This window comes from Ovis canadensis, chromosome 23 (genome assembly GCF_042477335.2).
Source record: "Ovis canadensis isolate MfBH-ARS-UI-01 breed Bighorn chromosome 23, ARS-UI_OviCan_v2, whole genome shotgun sequence".
Lineage (NCBI taxonomy): Eukaryota > Metazoa > Chordata > Mammalia > Artiodactyla > Bovidae > Ovis > Ovis canadensis.
The window spans coordinates 15844949-15855155 of NC_091267.1; positions in this window are offsets into that span (position 1 = coordinate 15844949).

The following is a 10207-nucleotide window of genomic DNA, read 5'->3' on the forward strand; positions in this document are numbered from 1 at the left end:
AGACCTAGGGGTTGGAAAAAATCACAAATGTCTTGCATCTGTATTTGTAGCTTTAACAGACTTGTATTTCAATCAAGTTATCACATTTTAATACATGCAATTCAACACTTAAAATATTTTGTCAAGGGATTAAATGTTAAAATTAAATTATTAATAAAATAATAATGATGGATTAAATATTTAATAAAATTAAATATTCTTGTGTTCTGGAAGAACTGAGAAACATACCAGGGTAAAACACTAATATAACCTATCATACAAGAAAAACACTGATTCACACGTTGGTACATACTAAAAAAATATAACAAATACAATATGTTTTACTTTCATAATTATGTTTATATTTACATGTGCCCTTTTAAATGTGAATGATGGAATTATAATGTGGGTGAATTTATTTAGTTCTGGCTTCTCATTTTTCAGATGAGTTAAGGCTCAGAGAAGTTAAGTGACTCTCCAAAGGTCACACAGCTGGTCATGGCAAAGCCAGGGCAAGAGGCCATTCCTTCCATCTCTCTCCTTCAGGTGCCAGGCTGTCTCTCTTCACAACTGTGACACTAATCCTTCTCTAAATGGCCAGAAGATCAAGGAAGTAGGGCACACTTGAGAAAAAATTATTTGTAATATAATATAATACCTAGGAAGATACACTGTCTTTCAGGCCATTAAACCCCTTTTTGTGCATAAGAGACCAAGCCCATTGATGATGACCCTGACGTTTTTTTTAATAGCAACCTTATTGAGATACAATCCACATGTGACGAAACTCACCTGTTAAAGCTGCGCATCGCGTGTGCATGCAGCGTTTGAGTGCGCATTCGGCACATTTTGTCATGTACACAGTGGAGTGCAACCGTCACGTCAGTCTGGAACCCACACTTGTTCACCACCCCACACCTGTCGGCATCCCCTCCCCTTTTCTCCCGAGTCTCCCACCCCCGGCAATCCCTCTTCCACTTTCTACGGATCTGCCTATTCTAGACGTTTTGTGAGAGCAGAATCCACCATATGGCTTTGGGTACCTGGCCTCCCCCAAGCATCATACGCTGCTCAGAGGAACATCCAGGCTATGGTGTGAATGTCAGCTTCATTCCCTTTTCATGACCGGATAGTGTTTCCTTGTGTTTTTATACCATATACTGTTTATGCATTCATCATATACAGTCAAAGGAACACCTTTGACTGTTTCTTCTTTTTGGCTGTTATGAGTAATGACTCTTTGAATATCCACGTGGAAACTCTGTGTTTAACCTTTGGAGGGGCTGTCTGGCTATTTTCCAAAGTGACAGTCCCGTTTTACATTCCCACCAGCAGTGAGGATTCACCACATCCTTGTCCATACTTGCTATTATCTGTCTTTTCATTTTAACTCTCGTGGTGGGTACGACATGGTATCTTGTTGTGGTTTTGATTGGCATTTCCCTAATGTCTACTGAGGTTGTGCATTTTTTCTTGTGTTTCTTGGTCATTTGCATACTTTCTTTGGATAAATATCTAGTCATATTCCTTGCCCATTTTTAAATAGCATTATTGGTCTTTGAATTACTGAGTTGTCAGCCTTCCTTACATATACCATACACAGGTCCCTTATCAGTATGATATATGATTTACAAATATCTTCTCTCATTCTGTGAGTTCTTTTCACTTTTTTGATAGTGTCTGTGGTCACTGCGGTTGGATCTAATTTGCCTGTTTTCACTTTTGCATGTGGCATCATATCTAAGAAGACTGCCCATCCTCAAGTTCATGATGATTTAATATGTATTTTCTTCTGAGAGTTTTATAGTTTCAGCACTTACATTTATGTCTATGATCCATTTTGAGTTAATTTTGGGGTATACTTAGGGAAGGAGTCTACCTTCAATCTTTAGAATGTTCATATCCAACTGTCCCACCACCATTTGTTGAAAACATCCTAATGTTTTTAATGTGAAGCAGAGAAGCATGGTTTTTGGATGATTCCAACAAAACGTTTTTTTCTGTTTGTTTGTTTGTTTTTTGGCTGTGCCACTCAGCTTCCGGGATCTTAGCTCCCCTTCTTGGGACTGAACTCAGGCCCCAGCAGTGAAAGCACAGAGTCTTAACAGCTGGATGGCCAGAGAATTCCAACAAAACGGTAAAGGAAGAGAATGTAGGTCTGAAACAGGATCTGCAGTGGCCACACATGATTCATATCCCTTGTAATAAACCTGGGGATATTGTGAAGACAATGTAAAAAAACTTTAATCGGTCTTCTTGGGGAAGGAAATGGCAGTCCATTCCCGTGTTCTTGCCTGGAAAATCCCATGGACGGAGGAGCCTGGTGAGCTAAGTCCGTGGGGTCACAAAGAGTCAGATAAATTGGTCCTATTCTCAGCGTTCCTGGAGCCTGTGACTGCTGTTCGTGACCTTCCATAGGCAGCTGGTAGAATCCCCACAGTGTGGACCCATGTTTGATGGCTTGCTTTTCCACATGTGTCCCTCCAAGAAAGGGTCTCGTTCTCAGCCCAAGGCCTCAGAAAGGGATCATGGCTCATCAAGACATGGCTGGACACGCTCTTGGTATTTGCACTTCAGTGAATGATCCGGGGGGAGAAGAACACGCAGAAAGACGAAGTGAACACTCGTCAGTGGTTGAACTGGGAGCATCATGGTAGACGCTTGGGGGAGAGAACTTGCCTCAGTCCTCCCAGAAGGAGGCGTAGGTTGGTCCTGACCTGAAGGAGAAACATGATCAGCAATTTTTTATACAGGAAAAAAAAGGCAGGGTTTGGGTGGGTACGTGTATATTTTTTAAGTGGTCAAGCTAACCCGGAGAGTTTTTACTTCAAATTGGTCTCCACTATTAGTCTGCACCCTGGACTTGATCATCCCCCCAGCGCTTGTGGGCAGCCAAGAGAGGAACTTGATCTCTTGTTTCACATGGAGACTTTTCCCCAAACAGTCTGGCGGAAGAGATTTTTCCAGGTTGTCGAATGACCGTCTGTGGATATTTACATCTTTTGAAGCCAGGGAGCACTGAACATAAGTATCCCACAGTACACTGTGGCGCATCCACAGAGATGGATTCTGTGTGTATGTCACGCCACGGATGATGTCAGGATACGTGGCTGAAGTTAAACAGTAAGTGCGGATGTACTACAACATCTCTTTTTTGTAAAATACATATTCATCTTCCTGACCCAGGGATCGAACCTGCGTCTCTCTCACTACAGACAGATTCTCTACCATCTAAGCCACCAGCGAAGACCATGTACATAGTGAGAGACATATTTGCCTGTTTGTAGTTAATGGGGTTAATCCTAGGCATTGGCATTTGGATAAAGGAGGGGGTGGGGAGCTAATCTTTTTACTATGTATACCTACCTATGTTTGACTATTTTATTTCAAATGAGCATCTCTTCTGTAATTTAAAAATTAAAAATTTTAAGTGAGCCAACCTCATAAAACCATTTAATCTTACGCATTTAAAATAGATCTGGCTTTATTTCCTAATTCTCTTGTAATCACTTATTTATTGAAGGTTGCCACTTATTCTTTAAGCCAAATTTGGTAACTTATGTTCCTTAAAAATTTTTGGAAAAATTTTTTCTTTCGGATTGTTGAATTTATTGATATAAACACATTCTTCTTCTATAATTAAAATTATTCTCATATTTTTTATTCCTAATACTTTGCCAACAAAGGTCCTTCTAGTCAAGGCTATGGTTTTTCCAGTGGTCATGTATGGATGTGAAAGTTGGACTGTGAAGAAAGGTGAGCTCCAAAGTATTGATGTTTTTGAACTGTGGTGTTGGAGAAGACTCTTGAGAGTCTCCTGGACTGCAAGAAGATCCAACCAGTCCATCCTAAAGGAGATCAGTCCTGGGTGTTCTTTGGAAGGACTGATGCTAAAGCTGAAACTGCAATACTTTGACCACCTCATGCGAAGAGTTGACTCATTGGAAAAGACTCTGATGCTGGGAGGGATTGGGGGCAGGAGGAGAAGGGGACGACAGAGGATGAGATGGCTGGATGGCATCACTGACTCCATGGACATGAGTTTGGGTGAACTCCGGGAGTTGGTGATAAACAGGGAGGCCCAGCGTGCTGCGATTCATGGGGTCGCAAAGAGTTGGACACGACTGAGCAACTGAACTGAACTGAACTGAATGGTTGATTATGCATATTTTCTCTGTTTCTTGATTAGACCTGCCAATGTTTATCTGTTAATTTTTTTAGTTTTTCCGTTGAACTCAATTACTGATTACTATTATTTTTATCTACCTCATTGTTTGACTTTTACTCTTTTTCTTCTACTTTTTCAAGATTGATTTTATTTCATTTTTTTAGACAGCTTCCTGAGTTGAAACCTTAGTTCATGTAGTTTATAATAAACGTATTCCTATTGAAGACTTTGATATGCAGAGCTGTTATTTCTTTTTTTTCTAAGTAGTTAGTAATTTTCAACTGGTTTTTCTTTTAAAAATGTTTAAATTTATATTATATAAGGTATTTAAAATTTTTGTTCAATTTATGCCTGTATGAGTTCTGCACTTTGGAATTTTCCTTGGCTTTTTTCTTCTTCTTTAACATGACTGTTTCCTAGCTATTGGAAGAGAGGGTGTCTTCTCCCTTCATTAGCTACAACATTGCATATTAGCTCAACCTTATGAATTGCGTCATTTTCAACTATGTTTGTTTCTTCACCCTGTGATTTCTGTTAGATGTGTGCTAAGTCCTTTAATATAACTGATGATTTGTCTATTTTCTTGATATTTCTTAGTGCTTGCTTTATAGCGTTAGGCATCTAAATATCCATGACTTTAATCTTCTTGTAACTTTTACCAGTTTGAACTATCCCTTTTATTGCTGCTCATCATAAACTCTATTCTATCTGCTGTTTCTATTATTACATTTAATTCATTTGTATTAATACTTGCTGGATGTCCATTCTTTCATACTTCTTGTTTTGTTTTATAGTTGTCTCTCATGAATAGCATATAACTAGATCTTAGACTCTCACTTCTCATTTATTTTCAATCTTAATATAAACCCTTTTGACTCTGTGTATTTTCTGTTTATCATGATTTCTCCAAATTTCTGTTAGTTTTGAGCAAATTTTCCTCATTTTGATTCCTTTTCAAGTTGTTGCTCCTAAAGTTTGAACACATATATGAATGCTTCTTTTTTCTGTCCAACACAAACAAAAATCTTAACATGTTTTTTCCTTGTCTTTTTAGCCACGCTGCATGGCTTGCAAGAGCTTAGTTCCTCAACCAGCCACTGAACCTGAGCCCCGGCAGTGAAAGCACCGCGTCCTAACCACTGGACTGCCAGGGGACTCCCAGAAAGTTTTAAAAAATCTATCTCCCTTAATCTTGACATTTGGGGAGATTATTATTCCAGAAAGGTTTTTATATATATATTTGCAACTTAATGTAGTAACATGTTTTATTTCTGGTTTCTTTAGGCATCCCTGCTTCTCTCTCTTGTCTTCTTTTAAACTCTTTTTTTTAATTTAAATTTCCTTTAGTCTGTGGTTCAGAAGAAGAATCCAGGTCCTGAGGTTGGCCAAAGCTTGGTGAGAGGAAAACATACAGCTCCAGTTCTACGTTTTGGGGGCATTTTCATTAGGACGCAGCAGGGACATCCACAGAATGTGGTGCAAGGTCTGGAGTGAGCGTCAGGATGGGTCTCAGGCCTGAAGGACAGAAGGACAAACGCTGGGGCGGGCGGCCCAGCAGCCAGCACGTGCAGGGCCTCGGGACGGGCCTTTGGAGACGCGGTCCCTGGGCGCGCAGGGCGCAGGCACTGTGCGGGCCGCGTTCCCCAGCCGCGTCTGCCCCAGTGGCCGCGCACCGGGAGCCGACGGCGGTGTTCCAGACGCCTGGTGCCTTGTGTGTCCTCAGCCTCCGGAGCCCTGTCGTCACTTCTTCCGACACCTCTGCGTCCCGTCAGACACACTCATCAGGACCGCAGCGATAGAGAGACCTCGGCCTGGACCCCAGCGCCCTTCCATGGAGGGTCTCACCGCCATCCTCTGCCAGGCCTCTGAATCCGAGCGCGGCGCGATCTGACCCCTTCGGCCCTTCTCTCTTCCCCAGGCGGCCTCTTCTGCCCCCAGACAGCACTCCGCAGGCCTTCCTCTCTCCTTTCCAGTGTCCTTTCTGGACCCCCATCTTCTCCTCAACCTCGGGATTTTGATTTTCAAGTTTGGTGAGCACTTAGCTCTTATTGGATTTCTCTGCCACCAAATCTTCCTTCTCACTGGATCTTTAGGAACATAACTGATCATGTCATTCTGTGGTTGAAAGTGCTTTGGTGGCTGCCCAGTGCCCTGAAGGCCACCTTCCTTCCGCAGTCCCCATGACCCCGGCCTTTACAGTGTGCATGTGGTTTTCCTGGTAGTGTGTGTATTTAAGGTCAGCTGTTCTTGTGTTCCACTAGTCTCTTAAACTTTGTTGAATATCATGCCTTTTTTTTTTTCCTTGTCTTTTTTGAAGAGTGTTCAGGTTATTATCATGCGTGGCATTGACACTGGCGGAGAGAGTTGAGTCCTACCAGGAATTATTCCAAAGTTGCAGCTCATCACTGACTGCCATATTTTGCAAGAAAATCTTGTCTAGAGAAAGAATCAGCACTCTTTATTAAAATTTCTCTATGTCCAGTTTAGAAACTATAGAGAATACGACAAGGACATGTGTGCCCAGTTACTCATGCCGTGTCTGACTCTTTGCAACCCCATGGACTGTAGTCCACCAGGCTCCTCTGTCCAAGGGTTTTTTTTTTTTTAAGGCAAGAATAGTGGAGTGGGTTGCCATTTCCTTTTCCAGGGGATCTTCCTGACCCAGGGATCAAACCCATCTCCTGCATTGGTGGCAGGATTCAGTCACCTGGGGAGCCCAGAACAAGGATATTATTCTGCCTTAAACTTTCATAACAGGGCAGAGCAACACAACTGGAGGAAAATCTTTCCTGTGTACATGGGACAAATGGATTTTTAGAGCTCTACTCCTAGACACACGATTCTTAAGCACATTATATGAATTCAAGACAATTCTGCTTCTAAATGACGGCACCATAAATAAACATAACCACTTTGCTATGAGTTTTCAGCTTTTAAAGGAGTTAATAGTTATGAGTCATTTCACTTTGCACTGTGAGCAGAAATAAACTAAATGGAATAAACTTTCCAAAATGTAGCATGTGTAATAATTGTAATTCCATAGACAACCTCTGTACTTCTACTTCAGAAGGAATATGATAGTCTTCTGTCCTGATCGTAGCTGGTGTGGGGACCACAGACTCAAAACAGCAACATGCCTTGGTCGCTGGAAGATTAGACATCCCACAATAAACACTCATTTTTTTTTCACTTGTAAAAAATCATCTATAATTCATGGTTCCTACCTTCTTGTCTATGGCATTCTCTACCTGTTAACTCTTGAGTTCGAAGGTAGGTATCTCCCCACACGAAAGAGAGCAGTCATGAGGTTTTTATGACTCCATTTGAACATGGACAAGACCTACATACGAAATTCCCATCACATTTTGGAAGTAAGTGTTTCGTGCAGTGTTTATTGAGCAAAAATTTTGTTTTTTACTTGGTTTCTGTATTTTTTCTCCGAGTATTAGATGACCAAACTTTTTACAGTCCCTTGTGTAGATGTTCAGTGTTTATTCCCTGTTGGTTAATCAAGACTAAAATAGTACTGGAATGAGTAAGTCGTGTGTTCACACCATCAACTTAACCTGTAATTTTGCACAGCAAGGAAGGGTGAAGAAGTCAGGCAGCACAATGATGTGTCATGGCGCAGAGAGACATTGATTCCTTTATAGCTTCTTCCAGTGCAGACTTGAACTTTCAGAATCCTTTGGTGGTGTTGGGATTGAAAGAAAATTTCATCAAATGTTCATTTGGAGGTAACTGTAAGCACATCTTTGCATTCAAAAATAAGTTAAAAATATAAGATGAAATTTAACAGCTATCTACATAATACTTTACAGATACAGGTATGTTTTTTTCCATTAGACGTTTTTTTGTATTGTTCTAAAGAAATGTCTTTTACCATGAGAAATATTGCTAAAACCATGTTTTAGTGATGTGTCCTAATGAACAGAAGGCCTAGGATGGAAGTTTACGATCAGTTTGCCTAAACGTTATTTCTGTGCTTCAGTCTAGAAAGCCCCAACATAAACAACTAGATAAGCTCAGTTGTAAAAATAAACTCAAGAAAGTGTAGGGGAGGGGTTGAAAAGTGGAATATTGTTTTCTGCCCAGTAAATATGGAATAAGTTATATTTTTTAAAAAAAGACATGACAGAGAAAACCATTTCATTTTAAGGACTGCTTTATTTCTACCTCCACCCCACTTTACTGAAGTATGATAAAGTCGAGCGAAAAAGAGAAAGCCACAAGCCGCTGTCTGTTGGCCCACTTTGGCTGCACAACGGGGAGATCCCGCTGAATGGTGGCCCCTCCTCTCTGAATTTCCTCGCTTTTGTAAATTTGTAAGTCTGTCCATGAACCTTGTTTGAACAGAGTTTGGTACTTAATGGATGATTGTATTGTATTGTAACTCACAGTGTAACACATCTTTTCTGTATTTATTTTAAATAAAGGCTTTCTAGAAACCAAAGGGCTTAAGCCGTAGGAAATAAAGAAGAAAGTGTGTGTCGTGTTACTCAAATGCCCCAGAAGTTTCTGCCAACCCAGGACCATGGGGAGGCCTGGCCGGCGGCAGGAGGCAGGGCTGGGTAGTTCGGAGTTAGCCAGGGAGAAGCCAGTGCTGACAAGTTCTGCAGCCAGAGGGTCTTGTGGCCCAAGGGAATCTGATTTGGGTGCAGGGATGTGGTCAAGGAGCCTGGCGGGGGTGGAGCCTACATTTCCTAACGAGTGGAAAACCTCTAGATCAGGTATTCAATGGAAACGTTTCTTAAACATTTGCAGTATTTAGGGTTTAAATCCAAGATTTGGCTAGGCTCGACTATACTAGTGGAATTTTATGAAGACAAACAAGTGTTTGAAAATCAGTGAGGGTGGGGTTACTAGATGCAAAACTATACATACAGAATGGATAACTAACAAGGTCCTACTGCATAGCACAGGGAGCTATACCCAATATTCTGGGATAAAACATAACGGAAAATACTATGAAAAAGAATATATAAACACACGTACATATGTGTGTGTGCTCGGTCGCTCAGTCATGTCCGACTCTTTGCAATCCCGTGGACTGCAGCCTGCCAGGCTCCCCTGTCCATGGGGTTTTCCAGGCAAGACTACTGGAGTGGGTTGCCTTTTCTTTCTCAAAGGGATTTTCCTATTTCAGGGATGAAACCCAAGTCTCCTGCATCTCCTGCATTGGCAGGTGGATTCTTTATCACTGAGCCATTTAAAACTGAATCACTTTGCCGTACAGCAGAAATTAACATCACATTGCAAATCAACTGTACTTCAACAACAATAACAAAAAAATAAAATGACTTGGACAGTTGAAAGAAAAAAAGGAAAATCAATGAGGAAAAATCAAATGGGTCTAAAAATGATCCCCTTTCCAAGAGTACTAATACAGTTTAGGATAACATTTCTGATGTCTTCAGTTATTTTAAAACAATGTATTAAAGGAATGTATACTTTTATAATATTGATTATATCAGTAGCTATATGATGAGGAAGAACATGCATATTCAGAAAAGAATTTGTCCACGTGAACACACTATTAAAACAATTTCAAGTGATTGCACATTTTTCTTGTTCCTAATAACTTGAAGTGGAATTCCCACTTTGTATATCAGGTAATTCACGTAAATTTTTCCTAAATTATAGGTTGATAGTCTCACCTCCAAAATATAGTGAGGAACACTGTACGGATATTTTTTTTTGGTTTGGTAAAACTATTGTTGGGAATGCAGTCCATTACAGACTGAAATCTCTTCTTTTTGAGAGAGTGTAGGAGAAATTTCACTTAGATATAACGTTTTTTTTTTGGTGGAAAAATGGACTTCTCATTTTTTAGATCATGAAAATCTTCTGAAGAACAGTATTCCCTCTTTGTGTTGGGTCTAGGAAGCTGCACCTTAGAATCCTCTGTGAAGTCGCCGAGGCCATGTGCTCTGGTTGGTGGGTGGGTTAGTGATGCTCTCCCTGGGCTCGTCAGCCTTCCCAGCTGGGTATCCGTGAAATGGGACGATAGTGGCCCCTACCTCGTAGGGCTCTTGTGAGGATTAAAAGACATAAAATGTA